At 41.5% G+C, this 27,818-nt stretch overlaps 1 protein-coding gene across 1 annotated transcript in view; it reads left to right on the top strand.

The window, feature by feature from the left end:
• Positions 1–2,247: 2,247 nt before the first annotated feature.
• The window catches only part of adamtsl7 (ADAMTS-like 7), a 409,961-nt gene continuing 384,390 nt past the window's right edge, over positions 2,248–27,818 (top strand). The window contains exon 1 of the mRNA XM_043674273.1: positions 2,248–2,774. The gene's annotated coding sequence lies outside the window, so the exon portion shown is untranslated. The remainder of the gene's footprint in view (positions 2,775–27,818) is intronic.

Genomic DNA, 27,818 nt, shown 5'->3' with positions numbered 1-27,818 from the left:
AAACAAAAGCTCTTAATCAAACTATTATGGCACACCAGTGGACCCTGATCCCAGGCCTTCTTGCTCAGAGATAGGGACACTGCCATTGTGCCACTGAAAACAGTGAAAGGTGTGCACTGTCATATCTCGTCCCACCCATCCCTTCCTGCGACCATCTTCTGCCCCTAGCGTAACAGAGCCTGCGGTATCGGTCTGTGCAGCTACCTACAGACTCATTCTCAGAGGGGCTGGGGCTGGGGAGAAGATAGCCAAGAGTACAATAGGGGGATGGAGGTGGGGATGAAGGTGATAGGTCGGGGAGGAGAGTGGAGCAGATAGGTGGGAAGGAAGATTGGCAGGTAGGACAGGTCATGAGGACAGTGCTGAGCTGGAAGGTTGGTGAGTCTGTTTCAGGACATGGTTGAAGAGCTTCGAGGCAGAGGAGATGACTTGGGGGTTGCAGTGAGAGGGAGACTCACTGAGATTCTTGTAGAGAGAGGAGGAGAACTTTGTCAAGGTAGGCATCCTTGCAAGAGGATTCGCAGTAAGGTTAAAATCAACTAGGCAAAAGTGAGGGCTGCAGATGCTGGAAATCAGAGGCTAGATTAGAGTGGTGCTGGAAAAGCACAGCAGGTCAGGCAGTATCCAAGGAGCAGGATGCTCTCCACCTCCATCCCCTTCATCCCCTCCACCTTCATCCCCACCTCCATCCACCTATTGTACTCTTGGCTTCCTTCTCCCCAGCCCCACCCCCCTTCCCATTTATCTCTCCATCCCGGAGGCTCCTTGCTTTCACTCCTGATGAAGGGCTTTTGCCCGAAACGTCGATTTTCCTGCTCCTTGGATGCTGCCTGACCTGCTGTGCTTTTGCAGCACCACTCTAATCTAGACTCTGATTTCCAGCATCTGCAGTCCTCACTTTTGCCTCGTTCTGAGAGTGGAAGAGAGTCATCTTCGTCTGCAAGGGACCACCGATAATGATGATGATGATGATGGTGGTGGTCACAAGAGCTTTAACCACATTTAATAAAATATATTTTTTCAAATCAACCTGTTCAAGAATTATTATGTACGTATGGAACAGGTGGGATTTAGAATCCAGGTCACCTAGTTCAAAGGTAGTAACACTACCACTGCACCACAAGAACCCCTCAGATTGATTACTAACCCATGTGTGTTTACAGAACTTCACTTTTACAAGGAGTTAACTGAACCCAGAGGTCTGTGACTACCACAACACTTTCTGGCAGAGCTCCCAAAGTAAGGGGTTGACATTTCAGGCAGGAATTGGGAGGTGGAAATTTAGGATTGTGCCCCTGTGCTAACAATGGCCAACCTACCTTCTCACTTCAATCAAAATGGGGTCACAGTGGTTAAAAATTTGGGGAATTCTGGATCAGTGGTGCTGGAAGAGCACAGCAATTCAGGCAGCATCTGACAAGCAGCAAAATCGACGTTTCGGGCAAAAGCCCTTCATCAGGACCTGATGAAGGGCTTTTGCCCGAAATGTCGATTTTGCTGCTCGTCGGATGCTGCCTGAATTGCTGTGCTCTTCCAGCACCACTGATCCAGAATCTGGTTTCCAGCATCTGCAGTCATTGTTTTTACCTCAAAAATTTGGGGAAGCCTCACCATCGGAGCCGAAGGTATTTAGGAGTCCAAACCAAAAATGCTGGAAATAATCAACATTTAATAGTCAATAATTAAGCTAGACAGGGTTCAGAAGAGATTTAACAGGATGTGGCCAGGAATGCAGGGTTTGAGTTGGAAAGAGAGTCTAGATAGGCTGGGACTTTTATCGCTGGAGTATAGGAGGTTGAGAGGTGATCTAATAGAGGTTTATAAAATAATGAGGGATATAGATAAGATGGATGGTAGCTGTCTTTTCCCTACGATGGGGGATTTGAAGATTAGGGGACATATTTTAAGGTGAGAGGAGAGAGATTTTAAAAAGACATGAGGGGCATGTTTTTTACACAGATATTGGTTCGTGTGTGGAATGAACTTCTAGAGGAAGTGGTATGCCTGGGTACAATGTTTAAAAGACATTTGGATAAGTACATGAATAAGAAATGTTTGGAGGGATATGGGCCAAGAGCAGGGAGGTGGGACTCGTTTAGATTGGGATTGTGGTCAGCATGGACTGGTTGGACCGAAGGGTGTGTACCCTCTTTGTATGACTCTATAACAGGTCAGGCACCTAGAGAGAAACAGAGTTTCAGGTCCAAGGAATGGACTTTTTCTGACATGGTTCAGGTGGGGCTAGGTTGGACCTGATCTGAAAGCAATAGAAGCTTGCCTCTGGCTTGATTATCAAACCAGAAATGAAGAATGTTTGGCTTCTCTCTGTGTGTGTGTGCGTGCTAGAATTGACTGGATCTATGTTCGATCACCCGAAGACATGTGCAAGTAACCCAGACACCAGCAGTGTGTCTGGGGAGGGTTAGGGTCACTGAGGTACCGTTAAGGCAGCAGGGCAGGTACAGGAAGTGGACTGGAGCTGATACCATGAATGAGAGTCGCTCGAGTCAAGGAGTGGGTTAGTTTTCCGGCGCAGTGCGGTTCAGGTACAGAGCTGCAGACCTCGTGTCTGTGTGTGTGAGAGAGAGACAGAGTTACTCCAGTTCTTTCTGGATGTGGGCTTCATGTACTGTGGGGATTTGCTTGTCTGGAGTTTCTTTGTGGACACTTCTGCCTTTTTGGACCAGTGAAAGGTCGGGGTGGAGAGTAAACAGCCTTTCGGGAACCTGCGGCGCGCACTCAGGGCTTTTTTTTCCCCTGCTGGACATGATCAGGTAAACTTGCACTCTGACTTTCCGGGTGTTAAGCTGCTGGTTTATTTAAAGAGGGGCGGGTAAGTGAACCGAGGAATCAATGCTGTTTCTTTTCGCACAGTTTGGAAAACAAGTTCCTGTTATTTCTCAGTAACTAGTTTCTCTCCCCTCGCGTTGCGCTCCTTTTACATTGTAAAGTTAATTTGGTGCAGCGTGTGTCACTTGGGGTCTGCCATCTACTGGTTACTGGACGGTGGGGAAAGGCACTGAAGCAGAATGGAATTTTGTAGCTGTCTTTATTCACAGGGGGTGAATGAGTGCGTGAGGTCCAAACCGAATGCAGATTTTTACAGGGATGAGAAGGGAATGAGGTAATTTCTAAATAGACATGTTCAGCAGATTTGAGCTATTTTAAAAATAGATTCAGTGGTTATTTATTACAGTAGTTGGCATGTGGAGATGCCCACGTTTTATTGCATGTTATAATATCGACGTTGCTCTAAACTACAGCCTGTAACTAAGGACTACACATTTTTCTGCACTTTTTCTGACTAAACAACAATTAAACTCTGACTTATCACAGGCTGTGTGTGCTTACAGCAGTTAGACTCTGTAAAGTAACAGGTCCCCTAGATTTTTATAACTTACATTAGCGTAGTCTGTTAATCTGTTTTAGTGCCTGCAAAACAAAATACACATCATCTGATTTACCAAGAATGAGAGATCCATTTTTACATGAATCACCTATGAACAGAGTTGAGTTGAGTTTAGTTTGCGGACAGTGTGAATTTGAAAGATCTTGCTTTTTGGAGAGTTCCAAAACCCTTCACAACTAATTAAGCATTTTTTGAAGTGTTGCCTCTGTTTTAATGTAAGGAAATTGAAAATGAAGCACATATTTGTTTGGACTTTTTAAGAGCGGTCCTTAATTATGAAGGTCTTCTGGTGCAGTACCCATGAGTTTAGCACTTAAACACAGGCCCCCTTGGATTTGGCATCTTCTAGTGTTACAAATGGTTCTGAATTTTCATACACTCAAAATGGAACTTTGAATTTGTCAGTATCCATGAACACATGTGAGTACTTGGTGAGTTTTGGGTGTTTATCAAGAATGTCTTGTGAAAATGTTTTCATTAGAGATGTTTATTTGCTCTGGAGAGTTTTACAGAGGGTTGGGGGAAGTATACCCTGAAAAGTGGAGGAAAATATTTGGAATACTGTTGACTTTTTTAAAAAAGTATCCATCATCTTGCTTTTGGTTAATGGAGCAGATGAGTGCATTGTGAATTTCAGAGCTGGGTAACCCACTGTGGTCAAATTACTAGAGGCTTTTTGGAGTTGTTGTTTGTTTGAACAAAGACAGTGTTGTCCATTTTTAAGGAAATAATTCAGATAATAGACTGAGAGGCAAGTTACTCGTACAGTTCATGGAGAACAAAGAATAAGTAACCAGGTATCAGACAAAACAAGAGAGAATGAGGTCAATCTTTTTAAAGTTAAACATGTCAACATCAAAACTTGTCTTGCATTCTTGACCAACCAGCAGTAAAGCACAGAGGTAGATTTGAAAATAAAGTTATCTTTGCTTCCTGGGAGAATTTAAATGTGCAGAATTTAGAGATGGTCAGTAATTATATTCCAAAAGACTCCTTTGACATCAACGGAATGTAAAATAAAAACAGAAAATGTTGGGAATACTCTGCGGGTCTGCAACATTTGTGGAGGAGATGTTCCACTGGTTTGTGAATCACTGGAATGCATCTGCTTTGGTGACAAGTTGGGTAAGCAGCATTTCATCCATTGGCAGGTAAAGGTGTCTTCCTCAGTCAGGCTCTGACCACAGACTGAATATAAAAAATGTATTCACTTAAACTTTTTTTTCCATAACTCTGCTATTACCTTGCAAATATGACACCATAAACAAATTTTAAACACATTATGCATTTTTAATTGCAGTCAATACATTTTAAGTTCTGTTTAAAGACTACTGATTTACTTGGTCAATTTTAAACTTCAGTATTTTCCATATGTTTTCATCAATAAAGGAATTTAACACAGAGCAGTCTATCCTTTGCGTCTGCATTTATGTAAGACAAAGTAAGAGATTAATCATATCTGCTCAGAATATATTCTCACATGTGCATCACCTTGTCAGTGGAACTAAATTAGCTCAAAAGGTGTCATTGAAAATACTCAAATGTGATTGCGATTTTAAAACTTCTCTTTTTACAAGTGTGTTTTGTTCTAAGTAAGGAGGTTATGAACTTGCATTGCTTTATCAAAAAAATGTTAACTATTTTAGGAAAAACTATTAGAGCTTGGAAAATTACCAACTGGCACATTTCACATTCCAGTCAGTCAGACAAAACTATCTTATGAGTCAGGGATTGATGCATTCAGGAAATGCAAAGATGATTGTTTTTAAATTATTTTGTGCCTTATAATTTTAATGTTCTCTTCCTGCATCCTTCTCAAGCAGCTGTCATCAGTTTTGACCCAAGGGTTTCTTTGTTTAACAGGTGCTGATACCTTAAGCTCAATTTCCCTTGTCCGAGGATCATGGTCCTGTTGAAATGTGTCGATAGATTTTCATATCTGTCAGGTGCTAAGCCATGTGTTGTGTTTAATGTTTTCCTGCCTAAAGTCAGCTTGTTGATGGTTCAAATCATCAGAGTAGTGTCTGTTCAAAGGAGGATTAATTTTCTTTAAACTTGGAGGTGAGGGTGCTGAAATCATTAGACTCAGTGGCTGATATTCAACCTTCTATACACCATTCTGCAGAACGGGCAGTTTGTGACACAGGATCATCAATTTAAAGTGTCACTGTAAGTGAGTGGATGGGTCAAGTGAAAGCTCTCTCCAGATAGATTTGTTGGAACATGGAATGTTGTGCCACAGGGAGTGGTTGTGGCAGAGCCCTTTGCATTTTTAAAGGGAAAGTTGGACAAATATATGAAATAGGGCAAAATACAAGACCGGGGGAGAAGGAACAGTGGGATTAGTTTGAATTACTCTGGCAGTGATTTAACACAAATATCATGGGATGAATGATACTTTCCAATGTTACAAACTATGAAGGGGTCTAAGTGTTCTTGACCCATTTATCCACCAGCAAAGCAAGTAGCCAGACAAAGTGGAATTGGTTGTGATAGATAAGGAAACGGGCAGTGGTTGTAAAATGACACTGTCTTTCTATCATTGGCAGGCTACTGTTGAAGTCAGATTTATTGGTCTCTGAGTAGGATATCAGTTTTAAAGATATATTGCCTACCTTTTATGTTTTGAAAAAAACAGGAGATATGTCTGTTTTTTATAGTTAATGTATCTTTGGTGACATTGTGAAGTAAGTGGTTGTAAAACTTAATCTTTTCTAAGCTTTGCTCATCCTTAATTTGTTTTACATTGATATTTGGTGGATCTTCACAAATTCTTTTCAAACATATGTGATTAAAATGTAGAATTTTAAGTACTATTTTCATCGCTAAAACAGCAGAGGACTGCCCAGTGGTTATTTCTCAAAGTTAAAGCTATGAACTCTGAGAGGGGATGAGTGAGGCTTTACAAAATGCATGTTGTTGGAAAGCTCAGTTAGTTTGGGATTGCAGCCTCTTTCACAGTTTAGGGATCAAACTTCTGTGTCACGTATGAAGTGGAACCAGTTAGCCAGATGGCTACTGGAGGCGTTTCATAACATCTCTCAACGGGTTAATTAGAAAAAATCCAATCGTGGAGTCTATTGCCTCACCCTGTCCATAGTTTTTAAAAAAAAGACAAACAAAGGCCAAGATTGCTGGAAAAGCTCAGCTGGGCCAGGCAATATCTGTGGAGAGAAATCAGGGTTAGTGTTTCGGGTCAACCTAAATCATTAATTGTAATTTTTCTCCACAGATGCTGCCAGATCAGTTGAGTGTTTCCAGCAACTTCTGTTTTAGTTTCTGATTTACAGCATCCCCAGTTCTTTCACTTTTTCTTAAAAAAAGAGATTTGGTTTGTCTGTAGGCAGAAAATTGAAGAAGAAACATGTAAAGAGTGGTCAGTACCTTAATTGATTAGTGTGTCAAGGATAACAATGAAATGTACAATTCCTTGCTTTCAACGATACAATGCTCATCTACTTGTTTCATTCAATTAAATCATTTATTGGCTTAGAGCCTGAGTCTTGTTTCCGTAGTGTATATATTCAATTCACTTTCAGGAAGAGCGGGATCATACAGTGCCATATGATACATTCCAGCTGTGCCTGTATAGCGTAAAGATTGTCCATTATGCTCCCTACGTCTGTATCTCTTACCTAATGTATCCTAGATCATAGGACAAGCACGTCTTTACTGCAGGAGCTGGTGATGTCAGTCCCAAAGGATAAGGAATTGCAGTTATGAAGACAGGCTGGAGAAGCTGAGATTGTACTCACTGAAGAGCAGGCTGAAAGGAAATTTGATAGAGCTATTCAAAACCAGGGCAGGAGTTCTGGACCAAGTAGATGGGGAGAAGCTGTTCCCACACGTGAAAGGATTGAGAATCAGAAGGCACATTTTGAAAGTAATTAGCAAAAGAAGCAAAAGTGACATGAGGAAAATGTTTTTACATGTACTGAGTGGTTAAGAAATTCCATGCTTGAGAATGTGGTGGGGGAGGTTTAATTGAGGCATTGAAATCCTTTCACTTCTCTTCAGTGAAAACAGTTTCAGTTTCTGCAGTCTGTCTTCATAACTGAAGCTCATTATCCCTTGGGACTGATATCACCAGCCCCTCCAGCTATGTAAGGTTATAGGTAGGAGGTGGAAGAGTGAATGACTCAGTCAAAGAGCCAATTCGGATATGATAGGCCAAAGTGCTATAATAATTTTGTCGTTCTGTGATGCTTCTGCAATATTTAGCACGAGATCCCAAAACTATATAATAAAATGGATCTCTGGGTGACCAAACTAGACAAAACATTTGAAGTCTGATCAGATTGGACAATGTTGGTTCAACATAGCCTCTGTTGACATTGCTTTTCAGTTACAGCCACACAATCTTAGCATTCTATTAGTTTTCCAAGTGAAATTATTAATGATAGACTGAAAGTACTGATTACACAATCACCAGGTTTACACGTCTTCAGGACAACAAGTAATGGTGAACAATGTTATGGCATTTAAAAGAAGATCTTTTAGGAAATTTGACCAACACATGGCAAATAAAGGTTAACTAATGATTTTCTAAACTAATTCATATATGACAAGAAGCCTAAGAGAGAACGAGTGTTAATTGGAAAAATGAAGCAACTCATTTTCAGGAGGGGGATTTGGGGTAATATTACAGTTATATTAAATGTATCACAAGGACAGGGTGCGAATCAGTAGATATATGTCGAGATAATAACCTGTGTTAAACATGCCTGTTGCCACTTTCTAATTTAATAACAGTGGTATTTAAGGCTATAGTGCTACTTTCTATATAGTTAAAAATCACACCACCAGGTTATAGTCCAACAGGTTTAATTGGAAGCAAAGCACGAGCTTTTGGAGCGCTGCTCCTTCATCACCTTTGATTTTGTAAAAGAACCCTACACATTATCAATAACCTATTGCCTAATTATCGAATTACAGACTGTACCAATGAGGGGCAGTGTAAGAAAACCCAGCTCTCTCTTCAACCAAGTTATCTAATCACCCAATTAAAGACACCAGCTCTTTTCAATTTAAAAAAAACTTTGGAAACCAACCATCAATCACCCAAAGAACACCAAGACAGTACAACAATAATTAAAATCAAGAAGGAATTGAGAAAAAGGCTCAATCAAAATGTGGTTGTAAAGGGAAGTAAGGCACTACAACCCCAGCTGTGCCCACCCCCATCTAAAAACCTTCAGGTGTTGCATGCTCCCATTCCAAGGCCACCCAGACATGAATGTAGCTGTGGAAGAGAGGCATTTTGACTCCAGCCATGGATCGCTGTCAGGACCTGTTGATAGTTTTGGAAATCTCATGTCATCTGACTTCTCTTTTATTTTCCATCAAAAGCTTAGAGACATCACTGTTTTGTTGCCTGGGCAATGACTCTAACAGATAAACAATATACAATGCCAATGTTGCATCGGTATATCTGCTTCCCACATGTGACATTTGTATTGACACCAGCTTATTGTTGGCATGACAGCGCGCTCCTCACTCACTCCGTTTATCTTCACATGGCCTGGAGTAGTCACAAATGAGTGGATAACCTGGACTAACTTTTAAAAAATGCTGAAATCCATTATTATGAAAAGGAATTAAATGTCTTCAGTTGCCTCAGATGTTGCTTTGGCCACAGGTATTTATTCAGTGTTGTCTTTTAGTTGTAAACTTTGAGTAGTTAGCTTTTGGGAAACACTGTCAGTGTTCTTGAAATTTTCTGAGATTCAGCCATGTATATATTCGCTAAGGATGAAGCACTCTCACAATAGTTCTTCATTTTAAAGTTATGAATGTTCCCATATTGTCCAATTTTTGACCATACAATAACAGGATGTGCTTGTGATTTTTAACATTGTACTTGCAAATTATGCTACTGTTCTTTAACTTTTGTTCAAATGTAGACTGAGAAAATATATAGTGAGAATGTTAAAAATATTCTTACATGCAATGAAAGGGTCACCAGCAAGGCTAACATTTGTTGTTGTTCTAAATTGTCCCTAGTACTTATTTTAATCATCTTGTACAGACCTGTTGTGACCCATATCTAGGACATGTAGGACTTGAACCCAGGCCTTTTGGCTCAGAGGTAAGGACACTACCACTGTGTCACATGACACTTCCTAATAACATTTATAGATGATGGTAGAGAGCTGAGTGTGGCGCTGGAAAAACACAGCCGGTCAGGCAACGTTGAAGAACAGGAGAATTGACATTTCAAGCATAAGGCCTTCATCAGGAATGTGAAGGGGTGGGGAAGAAATCTTTCTTGTCCTCATCCTGGCAGTTGTAATTTAATCCTCTTAGTAAGACGGCTTTTTCGGTGTCTGTTAAGGGTTGGTCAGATAAGTTTTTTTTTGATCCATGCTTCTGTGTTGTCAGTCTTGTTACTTTATAAAACGAAGCAGCATCAGAACATTATTTCAACGAGCCGCCACACACTGCAGCACAAAGGAACTACACAGAGCAGAGGAAAATCACTTATACCATGTATTCAAAAAGAATGGGTACCCAATGAACACAGTCCGCCAATTTCTCAACAACAAACCCAAACAAGTAGACAAAACACGTCCAGAAACCCCAGCCACTCTCCCCTACATCAAATGCATCTCAGAAGTGACCACCAGACCGCTCAGACCTCTTGGCATCATTGTAGCCCACAAACCCACCAACATACTAAAACAGCAACTAATGAACTTGAAAGACCCTATACAGACAACAAGCAAAACTAATATTATTCACAAAATACCATGCAAGAACTGCAACAAACAGGCAGAAAACTAGCCACCAGGATACATGAACATCAACTAGCCACAAAACAACATGACCCTCTCTCACTAGTATCCTTACATACAGATAAGGAAGGACACCAGTTCGACTGGGACAACACATCCATCCTAGGACAAGCCAAACAGAGACACGCACGAGAATTCCAACCGGAACATCGAGTTAGACCCCATCTACCACCTCCTGAGAAAAGAACAGGAAATGACATCGCCAACCCAAAGAACCCCAAACATAAATAGATCTCACTCTATAAAAGATCAACACCGACTTTACATGCTGTTTTCTCCTTTAGATGCTGAGAGAAACTCTTGCAATCTGTTATTACATTTCTAGCTAGCTTCCTCTTCTGCCCTAATTTGTTTGTTCTGATTAACCTATGGTCATTCTTTGTATTCTGCTCAGTCACCTAATTTGACACTTACCCTTGTGCAATTATATCTTCTTTCCTTAAGGTTGCTGCTTTCCCTAACTTGATTAGTTACCTATTGATAGAGTATCCTTTCTTATAAATGTTTTTAACAGTAGGCCTGAGTATTCTGAAATATCCCTTTAAATATGTGCTTCTCAATTGATATATCTCAGAGTCTACTTTTTTAGTACACTTCACTTAGCTCAGCATCCATACTCACATACATATATTCTCTGCCCTTTGTTAAGTTTAAAATACTAGTCTTAGACCCAACTGTTCTCACTTTGAAACTTGATTTAAAGTTCAAGCATATCATGATTATTGCTAGCTGTATGTGCCTTTACTTTGAGGTGATTGGTTAATCCTGTTAGCATTACATAATGCAAATTCTAGTATAGTCAATTTTGTGGTCAATTCCAGAGTGTGCTGCTCTAAGGAACTATCACAAAAGCATTCCATGAACTCCTCATCCAGGCTGCTGTCATCAATTGCATTTTTCAAGCATTCATGTCAATTGAAATCACCTCTAATTATTGTCATCACTTTATCACTGACACCCAATAATTTTTCTTATCGACTTCTTCCTGTATCATAATTAATGTTTGGGGGCTGAGTGATTTTTTTTTACCCATACTTTTCCTTGTCTCTACCCAAACTGATTCTACATCCTGATCTCTTGAACTAAGGTAATCTGTAACTATCACACCAATGCCATAGAACATAGAACATTACAGTGCAGTACAGGCCCTACTGTCCTTGATGTTGCGCTGAACTGTGAAACCAGTCCAAAGTCCATCAAACCTACACTATTCTATTCTCATCCATATGCCTATCCAATAACCATTCATTTGTCCATTAAGTTAGCAAGTCTACTACTGTTGCAGGCAGTGCATTCCATGCCTCTACTATTCTGAGTAAAGAAGCTGCCATCTTTCATTAAGAATGCTTCCTCACCACCTTTACTGAGCATCTTATTCTTCTTAGATGCTATATACCCCTCAACATTCAGAACCCATTCCTTGTCATCCTGCAGCCACAATGGTTATTAGATCCTAGTTACTCACTCCGTGTATTATAATTTTGCATACTCCCTTGGCAGAGCTGGTTTCCTTGTCCTACCTACCTTTTGGTACTGAGGTGGACACAACCACTGGATCTTATCCTTCTGTGTTCTTCTTCAGCCTGAAGAAGCCATCCTAAACTCTGGAATCATTTTTATCCCAAATAATTTTCTCAAGAGAATTGGTCACAAAAAAAACGTAAAACAGTTTTGTTTTTTCATGTTGAAAATTGGCATGTGTTTGATAAATAAAAAACCAAGTAGGGCAATGTCTTAACCAGGAGCTTGATCTAAGGATTATAGTGGGAATTTTATGATTCCATTTACAAATGGTTTACTGCAGTGAAAATGAGAAATGGGGTTATTGGGTGCCACATTACTGGAGTACAGGATGTTCTCTCGCTCTTTCTATCTGACACTTCTGTAAATAAGCACAGGGTCTGACTCCAATTGTGGACAGGTCACCCAGTCAGTGGAAGGATACCACCTCCAACACATCATTTCCCCCTCCCATGGCACCCTCCCATGCTAATACAGAAGATGTGATACAAGTCCTCTTACCTCTCTGCCTCTTCACAGGCCAAAGCCCAAGACGTCCATGTGAAGCACTGATTTACTGTGTATCTACAGCTCATAATGCAGTCTCTTCTACAGACAAGGTGAATGCTATATAGAGTACCTATGCTTAGTCCTTAAGCATAGCCCAAACTTTCCAATGCTTGCTATTTCGATACACTATCTTGATCCCATGCTACATGTGTTGCAGTGTTCCAGTAACAGGAGGGCAGCATTTTTTTTTGGGTACCAAGTGGTTAGGATCTGGAATGCACTGTTTAATGGAGACAAAATGAACTGCAGATGCTGGAATCCAAAGTAGACAAACAGGAGGTTGGAAGAACATAGCAAGCCAGGCAGCTTTAGGAGGTGGAGAAGTCAACATTTTGAGTATAACACTTCTTCAGGAATGGAGGTGGGTGGAGGAGGAACTGCAGATAAAGGGAGAGTGGGGGAGGGTTTTGGGTGTGGAGAGGGGTGGAGTGGTGAGGTGATAGATGAACACAGAAAGTGGAGGCAAATTCCCTCATGGTTTTCAAAAGGGAATTCAAAAAGCACCTAAAGGGACAATATTTGGAGGGCTGTTCGGAAAGGGCAGAATAGTACAAATTGCCATAGTCGTCTTGTAGAAAACTGGGTTGAACACAATAGTCCAAATGGCTTCCTTTTGAGCTATAATCATTAAGTAACTCTGGTCAAGGTACATCCTTTTGCATTTTGCCTGACCTCAAAGTTTTCATAACATTGGATACCTGACGTGTAAAAGTACCATACTTGGTACTGACATCTTCTTCCTTGATGATTTTTTTGATTTTACTCTTGTGATGAGAAAAGTAATGGCTCTGGAGGAATAATTGTTGTGAAGTGTTTTATGCTGTGTCCAATCTGATGGTGTCATTCAGTCTCGGGTGGGGATATCAGGAAAATGGCTCTGTATCTTCAAGGGAATAGATGTGCCAGCTGTATCGAATAGAAATGCAGGAGTGGAGAGCTGTCTTTTTTTAAATAGATATTTTTATTGAAAAAAAATTTTCAAGATTTCTTTACAAAATTAGAAAAATAATACAAACTGGTATATTCCACTTTACAATATAATAACAACACCAATATGAAATTTAAAAAAAACTAACTATAATCTATTCTACAAACAAACAACCTAAATATAAAGTAGGATATCATACATTGCTAACAATAAACAAATCAGTAAATAAATAACTAAATACATGCTCAAAATAGATTTATATCACGTCATAACAGAACCTGTATTTATATGGGATTCCGCCTCCCGGGGGCCCCCGAACCAGCCAGAACCACTACCACGGCTAAACAAAGGCCCTGGACAATATGGCCGAGATAGTCAAGGGGAATATATTCCATGACTATCCTGTGCCAGTTTGAAAGTCCTGGGGGACCTTCGGATACCCAATTCACTAGAATATTTTTCCTCACACAAAAGGAAAGGATAGTAAATAATTTCTTCCCATATGCATCCAAAGAGGGGAAATTTGGGGAGCCCAAGAGTAGGGACACTGGGTTCAATCCAATCTCTGTACCCAATCCAATCTCCGCATTCACGGAGAGCTGTCTTAGCACACTGGCAGTGTTCTCACTGTGAACCAGAAAGCCTGGGTTCAAGTCTCACCTGCTCCAGATGTGTGTCATAATATGTCTGAACAAACTGATTAAAAATATATCTGTAACCGCAAGCTTTGCTATATATTAATAGTTCCTGATGAAGGGCTAATGCCCGAAACGTCGACTCTCCTGCTTCTTGGATGCTGCCTAACAAGCTGTGCTGTTCCAGCGCCACACTCTTGACTCTGATCTCCAGCATCTGCAGTCCTCATTCTCTCCTAGTATATATTAATCAACTGGAGAACATGAGTGGCGGTTAATAGATGGGAAAAAAGTACCACAGGTGATTTGGTGATGGGAAAAAGAAAATATTCACTTGTGCATAAGAACACATCATCACCGTCACCATCATCATCATCATAGAATCCCTACAGTCATTTGGCCCACTGAGTCCACACAAACCCTCCAAAAACATCTGGATAGAAAAAGAAAACTAGGAACAGGAATAGAGCATTCTTGTGGCACATTGGTAGTGTCCCTATCTCTAGGCCATGAACGCGTAGCTCCAAATCCCACCTGCTCCAGAGGTGTGTAATAACATCTCTGAAAAGATTGGTTAGAAAGTGTCTGTCGGAGAGGGGTCGGCCATTTGAGTCTGCTGCACCAATCAATATGATCAAGGCAGATCATTGAGACTCAGTCCCTGTTCCCCATACCCTTTGATCTCTTTAGCCCTAAGAACCTTATCTAACTCCTTCTTGATCTCAACTGCTTTTGGTGGCAGAGAATTCCAAGGCTCACCACTGTCCGGGTCAATATTAGTAACAGTGCCTAACTTGCTCATGTATGTTGTTAGACATGTCTCATAACATGTCTGAGCAACGTAACCGAGGTAAAGAAAACATCACTTGCCAATGTAATTATTACCTAATTGTAATCATTCAGCAAACTCCATCTTGTTAAAGCAAGGGCCACGTCTTGTTAAAACTCATTAGAGGTTGTTCCTCTGCTGTTACGAACCAAATAGGCTCTTAGACCCAGACAAGGAGAGAGGAATGGTGGTAACATCCTTTTACTCTCAGATATCACATTTCCCCCTGTCTCTCAAAAACAAAATATATTGCTGTGGGAATTTCTGTTTTGTATATATTTTAATTAAAACATTTCCATCCATGGCCCTGAAGATATTCCCAAAGTGCATGGTCAGGTATAAGTGTCAATTGTTGGAGTGCATTTCCCTGGTCAGTGCCTGGAGGGAGAACAGCTCCCACCCTTTGAGATTTACATTTTTCTGACTTTCACCGTCTGCGCTGTGACCACCCCCAACTGACCACCGCACAGCAGATATGTTCCTTCATAATGGACTGGGATTGAAACTTGCCACGTGTGAAGCAATTTCTCAGAACTTGGGGCTGTGGGTCCATCAACTTTCCATGAGTAATGCTACTGGCTGTGGGCCAGGTTGAGGGGCTCTTAATCCAAATGCTGTAGGAATTGTTCAGAGTGTAATGACGGTACTTAGCTGCATTGTTTTCCTTCTTGGTATTTTCTGAAGGCTGAGTCTCAATGTGGAGGAAGACTTGTAGCTCTTGATGGAATAGTGGGCAGACAACAGTGCAGAATGGGTCTCAGCAATGTGGGTTTAATTGCAGTTTCAAATTCCAGCCAATTCCCAAGACCCCCAATAAATATATTACAGCCTCTCCTACTGGGTAAGCAATCTGTTTAGACTGGCCTTTCGATAAAACCTGTGCTCCAAAAGTTAATGCTTTCCAAATAAACATTTTGGTATACTTATAAATACCAAATTAAAAATTACACAACATCAGGTTATAGTCCAACAGGTTTATTTGAAAGCACTAGCTTTCGGAGCGCTGCTCATTCATCAGGCACTGATAAATATCATCTTCCATTCCAAGCAAAGTTTTTCTATTCACTCACGGAACACGGGTGTTGCTAGCTGGGCCACGATTCATTGCCCACACTCAGTTGCCCTTGAGAAGGTATGGTGAGCTGTCTCCTTGAACTCTGCAGTATATGTGCTGTAGGTAGGCGCAGAGTACCACTAGGTAGCGAGATCCAGGATTTTGACCCAGTGACCCCGAAGGAAGGATATTATTGTTCCAATTCAGGGTAGTGAGTAATTGGAAGGGAATTTACAGGTGCTGTATTGATTGCTGTTGTCCATCCACATGGAAATGGTCATGGATTTGGTAATTACTACCTAGGGAGCCTTGGTGAATTTCTGCAGTGCATTTTCTGCACTGCTGCTACTGAGTGTCAGTGGTGGAGGGAGTGGATGTAGTGCCAATCAAGTGAGCTGTTTTGTCATTAGTGATACAAAAGCTTAAACACATGCCCAACAAATTCAAGAACAGTTTCTTCTCTGCTGTTATCAAACTTCTGAATAGACCTCCCAAATTTTAAATTTAAAAGTTGACCTCGCTTTTTGTGCATCTTCTCTGCAGCCATAACATTGTATTCTTCACTCTGTTCTATTACCCTAATGCACTTTGTATGGTATAATCTGCCTGTACTGCATGCAAAGCAAAATTTTTCACTGTACCTAGGTACATGTGACAATAATAAACCAAATCAAATCAAAAAGGTAGTGTCGATGGAGCTGAGCTCATCCAGGCAAGTGGGGACTATATCATCACACTATTTGTGCCTTGTAGATGGTGGATAGGTTTTGGGGGGTCAGAAGGCGAGATACTTGCAGAAGGGTTCTTTGCCTGTGACCTGCTCTTGTAGCCACTCTATTTTATATGGCCAGTCCACTTCAGTTTCAGGTCATTAATGATCCCCAGGATGTTAATCATGGGAGATTCAGTTTTAGATAATACCGTTGAATATCAATGGTTAGATTCTCTCTTATTGGAGCTGGTCATTGCTTGGAATTTGTGTAGCATGAATTTACTTGCCATTTTTTAGCATGGTTATAAAGTATCATGAGGTTACTTGTCTTTTAAGCTGTGATCTATTCTAGTCTAATGAAGATTTTTTTTAAAATCAGTACCTCATCCTAGCACTTTAGCCTGGATATTGACTCCTGGCCGGAGTCATATGGGCAGTGTTCTACAAAGCTGGAGGACTGTCTATCTGTCCCCGAGTAAGCCCCGAGTAAGTGTAAATGAGCAAGGCCTCTGCTATCTCCTGTCTGAACCTGAAAGGACTGTATTAGCTGGCAGAATGCTGAGGGCAGCTGGTAATGGGCTCCCACCCGGTGAAAAGAACTGTATTAGTCAGGTATGTGCTTATAGAAGGTAATCAAGAGGACATCATTGTGAGGGGAAGGAAGAGCAGTCTATGGCAGGACAGGTTTCTTTCTGGGACTCATCCCAGTCCTTTAGGAGACCAAATATCCTAATTTAAATATAAATTACTTGCCCTTCTGGGCATCTACCACACACACACACTTGCTCACTTCCTGGATTGTTCAAGAGGAGAAGCCATGATGGATTCCTTGTGCAGGCCTGAGGTTAAAATTTTCTGATCAGCCTCAAATGCCTCTGTTTGTGAGTCTTTGTAAATCTCTTCTCTAGAGATTGGTAGAGGCTGAGCAATTGAATATGTTTAAGGTACCGATAGGTAGATAGTAGATTGACTAGCGAGGGAATTAAAGATTGTCAGGCGTAGTTGGGACCAGGAGTTCAGGCCATAATCAGATTAGTCATAATCCTGTTGGATGGTGGAGCAGGCTTGAGTGGCTGAATAGGCTGAAATGTTCCTAATTTGCAAGCTTATATCGCGTTAGTGTTTGACATACTTAAATCAGAAATGGACAAATCATTTGCCTGCTTTTGAACAGCAGAATTACATACTGCAGAACACCAGTAATATCAGAGAGGATTAAGTGTAATAATTACTGCTTAGCCCTCTGTTTTACCCTTGGCAGGCAGTGTTAAAAACAAACTTTTTTTTGCTTTCTTAAGCATTGTTTCACTTTACACTCTTTCAATTTAAGAAAGTTAAACATTATTTAGCTTCACGCATTATGGTCTCAGTGAATGTTCTGAACGTGGATTCAATGATTGAAACACAAGAGTACATTTGGCTAAGGGCCACATCCCAAAAGATATTATGAGCCTTTGAGCATTAAAAATCTATTAATAAAGAGAGTACTGGTTGTAGGTTTAGATTGTGAAAAATGAGGGAGTGATGCATCCAGGAGAGATAAATTGCATCCTTGAACAGCAGAACTAATTAAGCAGGTGGGCTAAAGAATAGCAGATGGATTTTAAAGATAAATGATGGTGATGGAAATGGTAAACAGGTGTACCTGATAAAAAGACCCTGTTCTGAGAGGCCAAGAAGAAAATTATTTCAATGCAATTATTGATCATCACTGGAAGTTACCAGCCAAGGTGAAGCTATCAGAACTAATCAGCGGCTTGAATTCATCTTCAGAGTCTTGCATTTATGCAGGTCATTGGTAAGGCCATAATCAGAATAATTTGGGGACTCTACCTTAAAAATTATATTACTACAGAGAAGGTCTCCAGAGAAAAATGGTAGAGATAATTCTGGAATCTGATGAAGAGAGACAGGTTGAGCAGAGTGTGATTTGTTTTGAGTAAGAGGTTATGAATCAGATCTTCACATACTGAGAGGCAGTGCTGTTACTATGCAGATGTGAGCTAGCCATCTGTCTTGGATGGTGAGTACAGAATTAACCATCTAAGTTTTAACTCTTACATTACCATCTTCCCTTCTCATTTATTCCGTTTTTATGTTCTGCTCACCAACGTAGTCAAATTTCCATCAGTAAGAGAAGCTGTTGCATCTGCTATGAAACCCATTGATGTGACTGCATTATATAAACTTTAGGCATTTGTTAAGCTGGTCAAAAATGTATGAAACATTATCAGTCAGTCCCTTAGTTTGAAGCAATTTTTTTAACACCATTTTTTTTTTGTTGTGAATGTAAATAGTAACTGGTGTGTAAAACGTTTGCAGGCTATGAGAGAATCATTACTGCAATGGAATAGAATCAATTGTGATGAAATTCTGATAGGAAGGAAGTTTAATAAATCAACCAGCCAGAGTCGCTGGTGCCCTAATGAGTGGAGTCTCCTACTCTTCATGGGCTTTCTCCTTTTAACAGCTAATTACACTGCAGTCTTTGTGTGGCTGTGCACTTCTCCATCACTTCAAATGTTTTCCGAAATGTTCTGTTTATCCCTCACATCTATTGGGTTCCCTGCCAGAAATTACTTAAGTTGAAGTACTCACTGTCTGCTGCGACATTCCTGGAAAATGATTGAGTGTGATATCCTGCAACAATTTAGCCGCATGTGGTAAGTGGCAGTCAAGGTATTTAAACAGCATTTTAGCTGTGTTAGTGATGGTTCATAAATTCTGACGGTTTTATTGAGGCGACAAATCAGTTCTGCTGGTAGACCAAAAATAGCAGCGTTTGATGAGAGTGAGATAAAAGGGAGGGTTTGGATTTTAAAGCTGCAAATTTGGACCAAATGTGTACTATACCTGAGCTCAGGGCATTATGCTATTCATTGTAGCATTTATGTAAAGTGGCTTCTTTTAGCGCTGATGCTGCAATCACAGTGGAACTTGCATTGGACTGAATCCCGTATCCTACCGCCAGGGGTGGGTAGCTGGTGGGCAGGTCGAAGGGTAAGGATGTAAAATTGAGTGCTAAGGCAACAGCACATAGCAAATGAGGCACTTCATTGATGAACTAATGGCCACTTAAGGCCCCCTAGCCCTTCTGGCTATCTGCTACTATCAGAACTGGGGCTACTCCAAGAATAGGTGAGGGAGTGCATCAAATATCTAGACAACTGTGTAAGAGTGCAGGCTTGTGTTTGAGAGTCCCTGTGTGCATTGGAAGCCTTCCCCAGCCCAGCTGCACTCCCCGTGTTTTTCCCTTGAGTTCACACGCCTCTCCTTCAGATGTGTCAATACGTTTTCCTCTGAGCCCAAGAACTCACTTGCTGTGGGCTCCTCTTCATCAGGGAGGCCCGCTGCAGTTCCAGCATTGGCCACTGCTCCCGGTGGTGGTGCTGCTGGGCTAAGAGAGCCGACGGCCTTTCCATTGTCCGGCAAAGTGAGGCTTCTTCCCAGGTTCCAGCGGAAAAGCCGCCTCCAGCATTCTAAAGGCCTGATGGGTGTTAAGTGGCTATCTTATAAGCTGACCAATGTGTCAGAGGTGAGGGCCCTTTGACATGTAAAACTCACCCTGTGCAATAAGAATCAGTACTGTCATCAGGACAAAGTGGATTGATGGCTCCCACCTTCAGTTGCTGAAGCTGCCCTTGCTTCCCAATCCTGGAGCCACTTCACATGTGTTTGTCCAACTGCTGCACACGCTGAGATACTTGGATGGATGCCAAAGAAGGCACCCCCACCCCAAGCAGGTCCCCTTCCACTCCCAGCCTAAGCTTGCCAGCTCTGACTAAGTTAAAAATCGCACAACACCAGGTTATAGTCCAACAGGTTTAATTGGAAGCACACTAGTTTTCGGAGCGACGCTCCTTCATCAGGTGATAGTGGAGGCTCAATCCTAGCACAGAATTTATAGCACAAATTTACAGTGTGATGTAACTGAAATTATACATTGAAAAATTGATTGTCTGTTAAGCCTTTCATCTGTTAGAATACAATGATTGTTTCACTTTTTTCATGTGTAAATCACAAAACCTTTTTTTAAAAAAGGTGTTGGCCCCCTGTGTTCTCTGTCTATGCCATGATGTTTAGATTGATTCTAATCTAAAAAGTGAGATAACGGAGTTTTACGTAAATTCATACAGTTTTTGAGCTCAGAGTTCTATATGAATGCATGCAGTTGTGTATGTGTGTCCGTGTGTATATGTGTATAGGAGTGCCTGTGTGTGTGTAGGAGTATCTGTGTGTGTATATAGTGCAATGGTGGTCACCTGTAGTGTGACATGAACCCAAGGTCCCGGTTGAGGCCCTCCCTATGGGTACCGAACTTAGCTATCAGCCTCTGCTCGGCCACTATTCCCTGTTGCCTGTCCCGAAGTCCGCCTTGGAGGATGGTCACCTGAAGGTCCGAGGCTGAATGTCCTGGACCACTGAAGTGTTCCCCAACTGGGAGGGAACCCTCCTGTCTGTTGATTGTTGTGCGGTGCCCATTCATCCGTTGTCGTAGCCTTTGCTCGGTTTCCCCAATGTACCAGCCCTGACTAGTCGCACAAAGTCCATGAAGATTTGTCAGATGTTGTCAGCCCACGATGTGCAGGTTAGGTGGATTGACCGTGCTAAGTTGCCTCATAGTGTCCAGGCTGGGCGGATTAGCCATGGGAAATGTGGGGTTATGGGAGTTAGGGTGGGATGCTCTTCAGAGGATTGGTGCAGAATCAATGGGGAGAATGGCCTATTTCTGCACTGTAGGGATTCTGTGATTCTATAATACTATGTAAAGTCAGTACCGTTTGAGTTATCCCGCAATAAATTCACTGGCGAGCATAGTAACAGTACACCAAATATTCTTTGGAATCCGAGAGTTTACATGGAGCTGCAAAGAGCAAGGTGGCTACTCTCGGGTCTCTTGTAGTGTTGTCTCGGAGATTAATTTCTAATTCCTGGAGTCGCTAGGGCAATCCTGGAGGGCTGACGATCTGACTGCCTGTCCTGTTGCTCCTTGGATTAGCAGGGGGGAAAGGAATTTTATACCTTTTTAAACTTAACATTCTGTCACTGTCATTGCAAGAGCTAACCTATACAGAAGCTCAGGTTTCAGCTGATATCTCTGAAAGGGATATCAGTGGCACGGTCATGAGATTTAATTTAAAAACCATAACAGGTAACGATCCATTTTCACCCAGTAAATTTTAATTTTTACACTTTTTATTGCAGTATTAGACATGTTGGAGCCTACCACACATTTCCCCTTCAAACCAGAACTAATGTCTCCTGGAAGAGTTTCATATCTTTCAAAATAAAAGTAATTGCTGCCACTTCAACTTTGCAGGTTATTGTTCCTTTCTTTGGGAATCTAACCGCAGTCACATCACATTCATTTGCGAACTGGAACCTTTTAACAACATTCAGCGATTAACTATCCCCATGGATGACATATTCAATGTTTACAAGGTGGTATTGACTCACTCTGTCCTGGATCCCCTGTCCACCCAGAGGCTATAAATCACCTGCATTGAAGCTGTTCTTAGTTAATTATCCCTGAATGATTTTTGCTTTAAAGGGAGGGCAGGGATGAGTCAAAGCAAAACATTAGGAATAGAGTGCTGGTGAAGGATCACAAGCCAATCTGTCATTTCTGAATCAACTTATAAACATTTCATTTAAAAACCGAAAGATTCAGTGAACAAAATACTGTTGGTGACAGTAGTGGACTGATCCTTCTACATGAAACTATATAATGGAAATTTTAACCCATGAATATTAATGTTGTGGAATATTTTTTAATTATGTGAAGCACTTGCCCATTATAATCTTCTGCAATCATTACAAATGTAGACTTTTTGTTTTAACAATGTCTACAGTATATGGAAATCTGGTTGAGATTGTTCACAGTTGGCATTTTGGTCAGGGAACCTGTGATCAGTGATTATTTCTTTCATCAGTGATGTAATGTAACTGAAGCTTGAGCAATCAGGAAGGTACAAGATATGATATTATTGCCAATGTCCTGTTGTCAGTGGAGATGTTTGACCTTCTTGAGCCGCTGCAGTTCATATGCTCATATTGTTGTTAGTTTCACAGAATCGGAGAAGGGAAGGATTTGCTATTGGGAAAGGCACTGTAAGCATCACATCAGAATCTGACAGTCTGCCAGTTTATAATAAACTGAACATCACTGGAGTGTAGACATGGAAAGAAACAGCATCATTTACAGTGGGGAGACATTGTACTTGTGTCCTGTGTGTGGACAGGGTTCCAACCAGTCAACTGAGCTGTCACAAATGGAAGAGATCGTGGAAATGCGATGATTGTGGGAAGTGATACGGATTGTTATCTGATCTGGAAACTCATTGACGTATTCACACCGTAGAGAGGCCAATCCCCTGCTCCAAATGTGGGAAGGGCTTCCCGCAGTCATCCACTTTGGTGATATACCAGTGAATTCACACTGAGGGCTGACAGTTCCCCTGCTTTGAGTTTGAAAAGGATTCACTTTATCATCTCACCTGCTGAGACACCAGTGAATTCACACTGGGGAGAGGCCTTGTAAATTTCCCAACTGTGGGAAGTGCTCTAATAGTTCTGACAAATTGATGTCCCATTAACATGTTCACACCGACAACAGACTGTTCAGATACTATTGCTGTCAGACTGGGTTCTGGCTTCCTTCTCAACTCACTGCATGTCAGCGGGTTCACACTGGGGACAAAGTATTCACTTGCTCCATCTGTGGAAAGGAATTCGCATGCTGTGAGATCCAGAGATCCACGTTGTTTAAGATCATTCCTAGGCAAATGTCCCAAATCTAAACCCCCAAAAAAACCTACTCAAAGCACCAATGGTGCTAACATCTTGCCCACAGAGCTAAATGATCACACTGCTTGGCTGATGCTTAGTACTGGATGAGTAGGAATATCCTCTGGTTAAATGTTACGAAGACTGACAAAATTGTGTTCCCCTCGGTTCCATTAAGGTTGTATACCCTTGAGTTTAGAAGACTGACGTATAAGGGGGGGTAGATATAGGACTGATGTTAGGGGTAGGTTCTTCACTCAGCGAGTCGTTAGTTCATGGAATGCCCTGCCAGTAACAGTGGTGGACTCTCCCTCTTTATGGGCATGTAAGCGGGCATTGGATAGGCATATGGAAGATATTGGGCATAGCTTTAAATTAAGGGGGGGTAGACATAGGACTGATGTTAGGGGTAGGTTCTTCACTCAGCGAGTCGTTAGAGAAAGAGTTGGATAGAGCTCTCAAAGATAGTGGAATCAAGGGTTATGGAGATAAGGCAGGAAGAGGATACTGATTAGGAATGATCAGCCATGATCATATTGAATGGCGGTGCAGACTCGAAGAGCTGAATGGCCTACTCCTGCACCTATTGTCTATTGTCTATTGTCTATTACAGCCCTCTCTAACCCTCTAGCTGGCAGCTGCCTAAGGCCAGACCAGACTGTGTTTGTAAGCTTTGATCCCGAGATTTACCTCCAACCACATTTCTGCATTAATCAATAGCCTGCTAGAGGAAAACTGTTGTTAAACTTGATCGGATTCATAAAGGATTTACAAGGATGTTGCCGGGGTCGGAGGATTTGAGCTATGAGGAGAGGCTGTATAGGCTGGGGCTGTTTTCCCTGGAGCTTTGGAGGTTGAGGGGTGACCTTATAGAGGTTTATAAAATCATGAAGGCAAAGTCTTTTCCCTGGGGTGCGGGAGTCCAAAACTAGAAGGCATATGTTTACGCTGAGAGGGGAAAGATTTAAAAGGAACCTAAGGGAGACCTTTTTCACACAGAAGATGGTGTGTGTATGGAATGAACTGTCGGAGGAAGTGGTGGAGGCTGGTATAATTATAACATTAAAAAGCAATTGGATGGTATATGAATAGGAAGGGTTTAGAGGGATATGGACCAAATGCTGACAAATGAGCCACGATCAGATTGACCTGTCTGGTCAGCATGGACAAGTTCGATCAAATGGCATGTTTCTCTGCTGTACATCTCTGACTCCCTGATTCTATGACTGCCTGTTTCAGCTTCCAAAGCATCGCCTGACCTCCAAGGCATCATCTGACTTTCCTCTTCACCCAGTTCCCCCAGCCTACATGCAACCATCTTGGCTCATCTGCTGTTGAAATCCTCAGGTCGTTTGTTCTGTGTCAGACTACTCTCCTACGAACCTGACCTTGAGAATTTTTTAAAACACCTTTTCACCCAGTTCCCCCAGCCTACATGCAACCATCTTGGCTCATCTGCTGTTGAAATCCTCATCCTTACTGTTGTTAAAGCCTCAATATCCCAGCGTACCCCTCACCACCATTCTATTGTATATCCTCAATAAGCTAGAGGCCATCCGAAATTCTTCTCCCAGGTCCTTCACACCAAGTCCGATTCTTTCTGCACTTGTTGAAATATTTGTCTTTGGGATAAGTCATTCTTCAATTTTAAAATCATTGTTTTCAAGTCTCTCTTGTCGCTCCATAACTTTGTAACCTCCAGCCCTCTCAACTCCCCAAGATATCTGTGCTCCTACAACTCTGGCTTCTTCATTAGCCCAGTTTTAATTATGGCGCTATCAATGACTGTGCCTTCATGTGCCCAGCTCCTGAGCTCTGGAATTTCTCTATCCTTCCATCTGTCTTTCCTTCTTTGAGACCTTCATTAAAACCTCCTCCTAGGTATCTGCTCTAATATTTTCTGAAGTGCTTTGGCAACCCTCAACTTCACTTCCTTGCCTTTTTCCTATGACCCTTGATTCACTGACTGATTAAAAATGTGCCTTAAATGTATTTAACGGCCCAGCATCAGCAGCCCTCTGCGGTAAAGATTTCCACAGATTCACAAGTCTTTGAGAGAAGATATTTCTCCTCAGGTCTATCCTAACTGGGTGACCCCTTACTCTGAGATTGTCCTCTTTGACCTTAGACTCTCCCTCCAGGGAAAGAACAGCATTGTGGGTCTAGCTACACCAGCTGGCTAGCAGCAGTTCAAGGAGGCAGCTCACCACCATTTTCTCAAGGACAACAAGGGATGGGCAATGAATACTGGCCCAGCTATGACACCCACATGCTATGAATGGATCAAAAAATTCTCAGCGTCCATCTCGCCAAGCCCTCTAAGAATCATATGTTTCAACATAGTACGTCTGTGAAGTGCTTTGGGATATGTGTGACGTTAAAAGGTGCTATATGAAGACCAGTTATTGCCTGTTGATGTGATTACTTTTATGAGTCGAGTCCAAATGCAAATCTGATTAATTGATTGCAAGTTTCCATATGTCTGCAGATTGTAAGATTCCAATGTAAACTCGAAGGCCAACCTTTTCTCAATGTAGGAGAGCTTGCTGAATGTAGCATCACTAGTACCTGAAAATGAAGTGTCAACCTGGACTACATGTGTGCTAAACAGAGTTAAAAATTAAGCAATACCAGGTTATAGTCCAGTAGGTTTGTTTGGAAGCACTAGCTTTCAGAGCTTTGCACCTTTGTCGGGTAGCTAGCTGGTGAAGGTGCAGCGCTTCTAAAAGCTAGTGCTTCCAAACAAACCTGGACTGGAACTTGGCGTTGTGTGATTTTTTAAACTCGTCCACCCCAATCCAACACCAGCTCTTCCACATCATGTGTGCTAAACAGTAAAACCATCATGTTTAAAGACTGACCTAAACAATCCAAAAGGAAATGGGTCTCTCCAACATTCTGAAACCCCACCACTGTCAAGCTGTTAAGGATAACAAAACAATTGCAACTTTTAGGAAGAAGGGACTCCCAGAATGTCATCATCCTTACTGATGGTGAGCCTAACAATAGCATTCATTGTGCCTCTTCTTGAGAACCTCATTATCACAGATATGAGCTTGTGGCCAATTGAGTTCAATCCAGATGATGCCTGAAAGGAGCAAGTGTCCTAGACATAGTAATGGGCCCTGACACGTTCTCAGCTATAATGCTGTGGACTTGTGTTCCAGATCTAGCCATGTGCCCTAGCCAAATTGCCAAATAAATATTAATGTCCTATCCACAAAAAGGAACTAAATTACTGAGCCCTAAACCTGGACTGGAACTTGGCGTTGTGTGATTTTTTAAACTCGTCCACCCCAATCCAACACCAGCTCTTCCACATCATGTGTGCTAAACAGTAAAACCATCATGTTTAAAGACTGACCTAAACAATCCAAAAGGAAATGGGTCTCTCCAACATTCTGAAACCCCACCACTGTCAAGCTGTTAAGGATAACAAAACAATTGCAACTTTTAGGAAGAAGGGACTCCCAGAATGTCCCCATCCTTACTGATGGTGAGCCTAGCAATAGCATTCATTGTGCCTCTTCTTGAGAACCTTATTATCACAGATATGAGCTTGTGGCCAATTGAGTTCAATCCAGATGATGCCTGAAAGGAGCAAGTATCCTGGACATAGTAATGGGCCCTGACACGTTCTCAGCTGTAATTCTGTGGACTTGTGTTCCAGATCTAGCCATGTGCCCTAGCCAAATTGCCAAATAAATATTAATGTCCTATCCACAAAAAGGAACTAAATTACTGAGCCCTGAGTCTTATTCCAATCATCAGCAAAGCAATAGAAAAGGTCCTCACCAGTGCTCCGTGCACAAAAGTAACATGTTCACCAGTTTTGTTTTGTGAATGTGTTTATTAGCAATTTTTTTTAACTTTACAAACATGTAAAATTATTGAAAAAATACAATCAATAACAAATATCAGTATAATTAAAAGAAAAAAAACACAAATTATAATACTACTGTCTACTAACTACTAACCTACCCTATAATACAAAACAAACCCTAACACTGTGCAAAGCAACACCAATAAATAAGTAAAAACAGAAAATAAAAGCAAAAAAAACACAGAATGCAGAACAGCTATGCTCGGTGCAAAGCGCCCAAACAAATGAATGGGAGCATTGTATATATACCCATATTAACTCAGGAGACCCCCTCCAGGGCTTGACAAATCTAACCATCCTGGTTAAACAAATGCCTTCGTTAAGATAACTGACAAATCTATATCCAAATAACTCAAGTAGGGCTGCCATGTCTTATAAAAATGGTCTGTTGTGTGGTGCACCATGTTTGTAAAAATGTCCAAGGGAATGTGCTCCAAAATTAATTTCTGCCATCCCAGCAAGCCCGGCAGGTTCTCAGATACCCAATTCATCAGAATATTCTTCTGTGCACAGTATGCAAGAATATTAATAGTTTCTTCCCATGCCTGTCTAAAGATGGTAAATTTGGTAGACCTAAGAGGAGAGATATCGAGTCTACTTTGACTTCAGTCCTCACTACCCTCCCTATCTCTCCCGCCACAGCGCTCCAGTAAACACGGAGCCTGTGGCATGTCCAGAAGCAATGGGTAAGAGTACCTACACTTATTTTACATTTGGG

This window comes from Chiloscyllium plagiosum, chromosome 32 (genome assembly GCF_004010195.1).
Source record: "Chiloscyllium plagiosum isolate BGI_BamShark_2017 chromosome 32, ASM401019v2, whole genome shotgun sequence".
Taxonomy (NCBI): domain Eukaryota; kingdom Metazoa; phylum Chordata; class Chondrichthyes; order Orectolobiformes; family Hemiscylliidae; genus Chiloscyllium; species Chiloscyllium plagiosum.
Note: the sequence above shows the minus strand (reverse complement) of the source record. Positions and strands in the feature narration are given on the sequence as shown.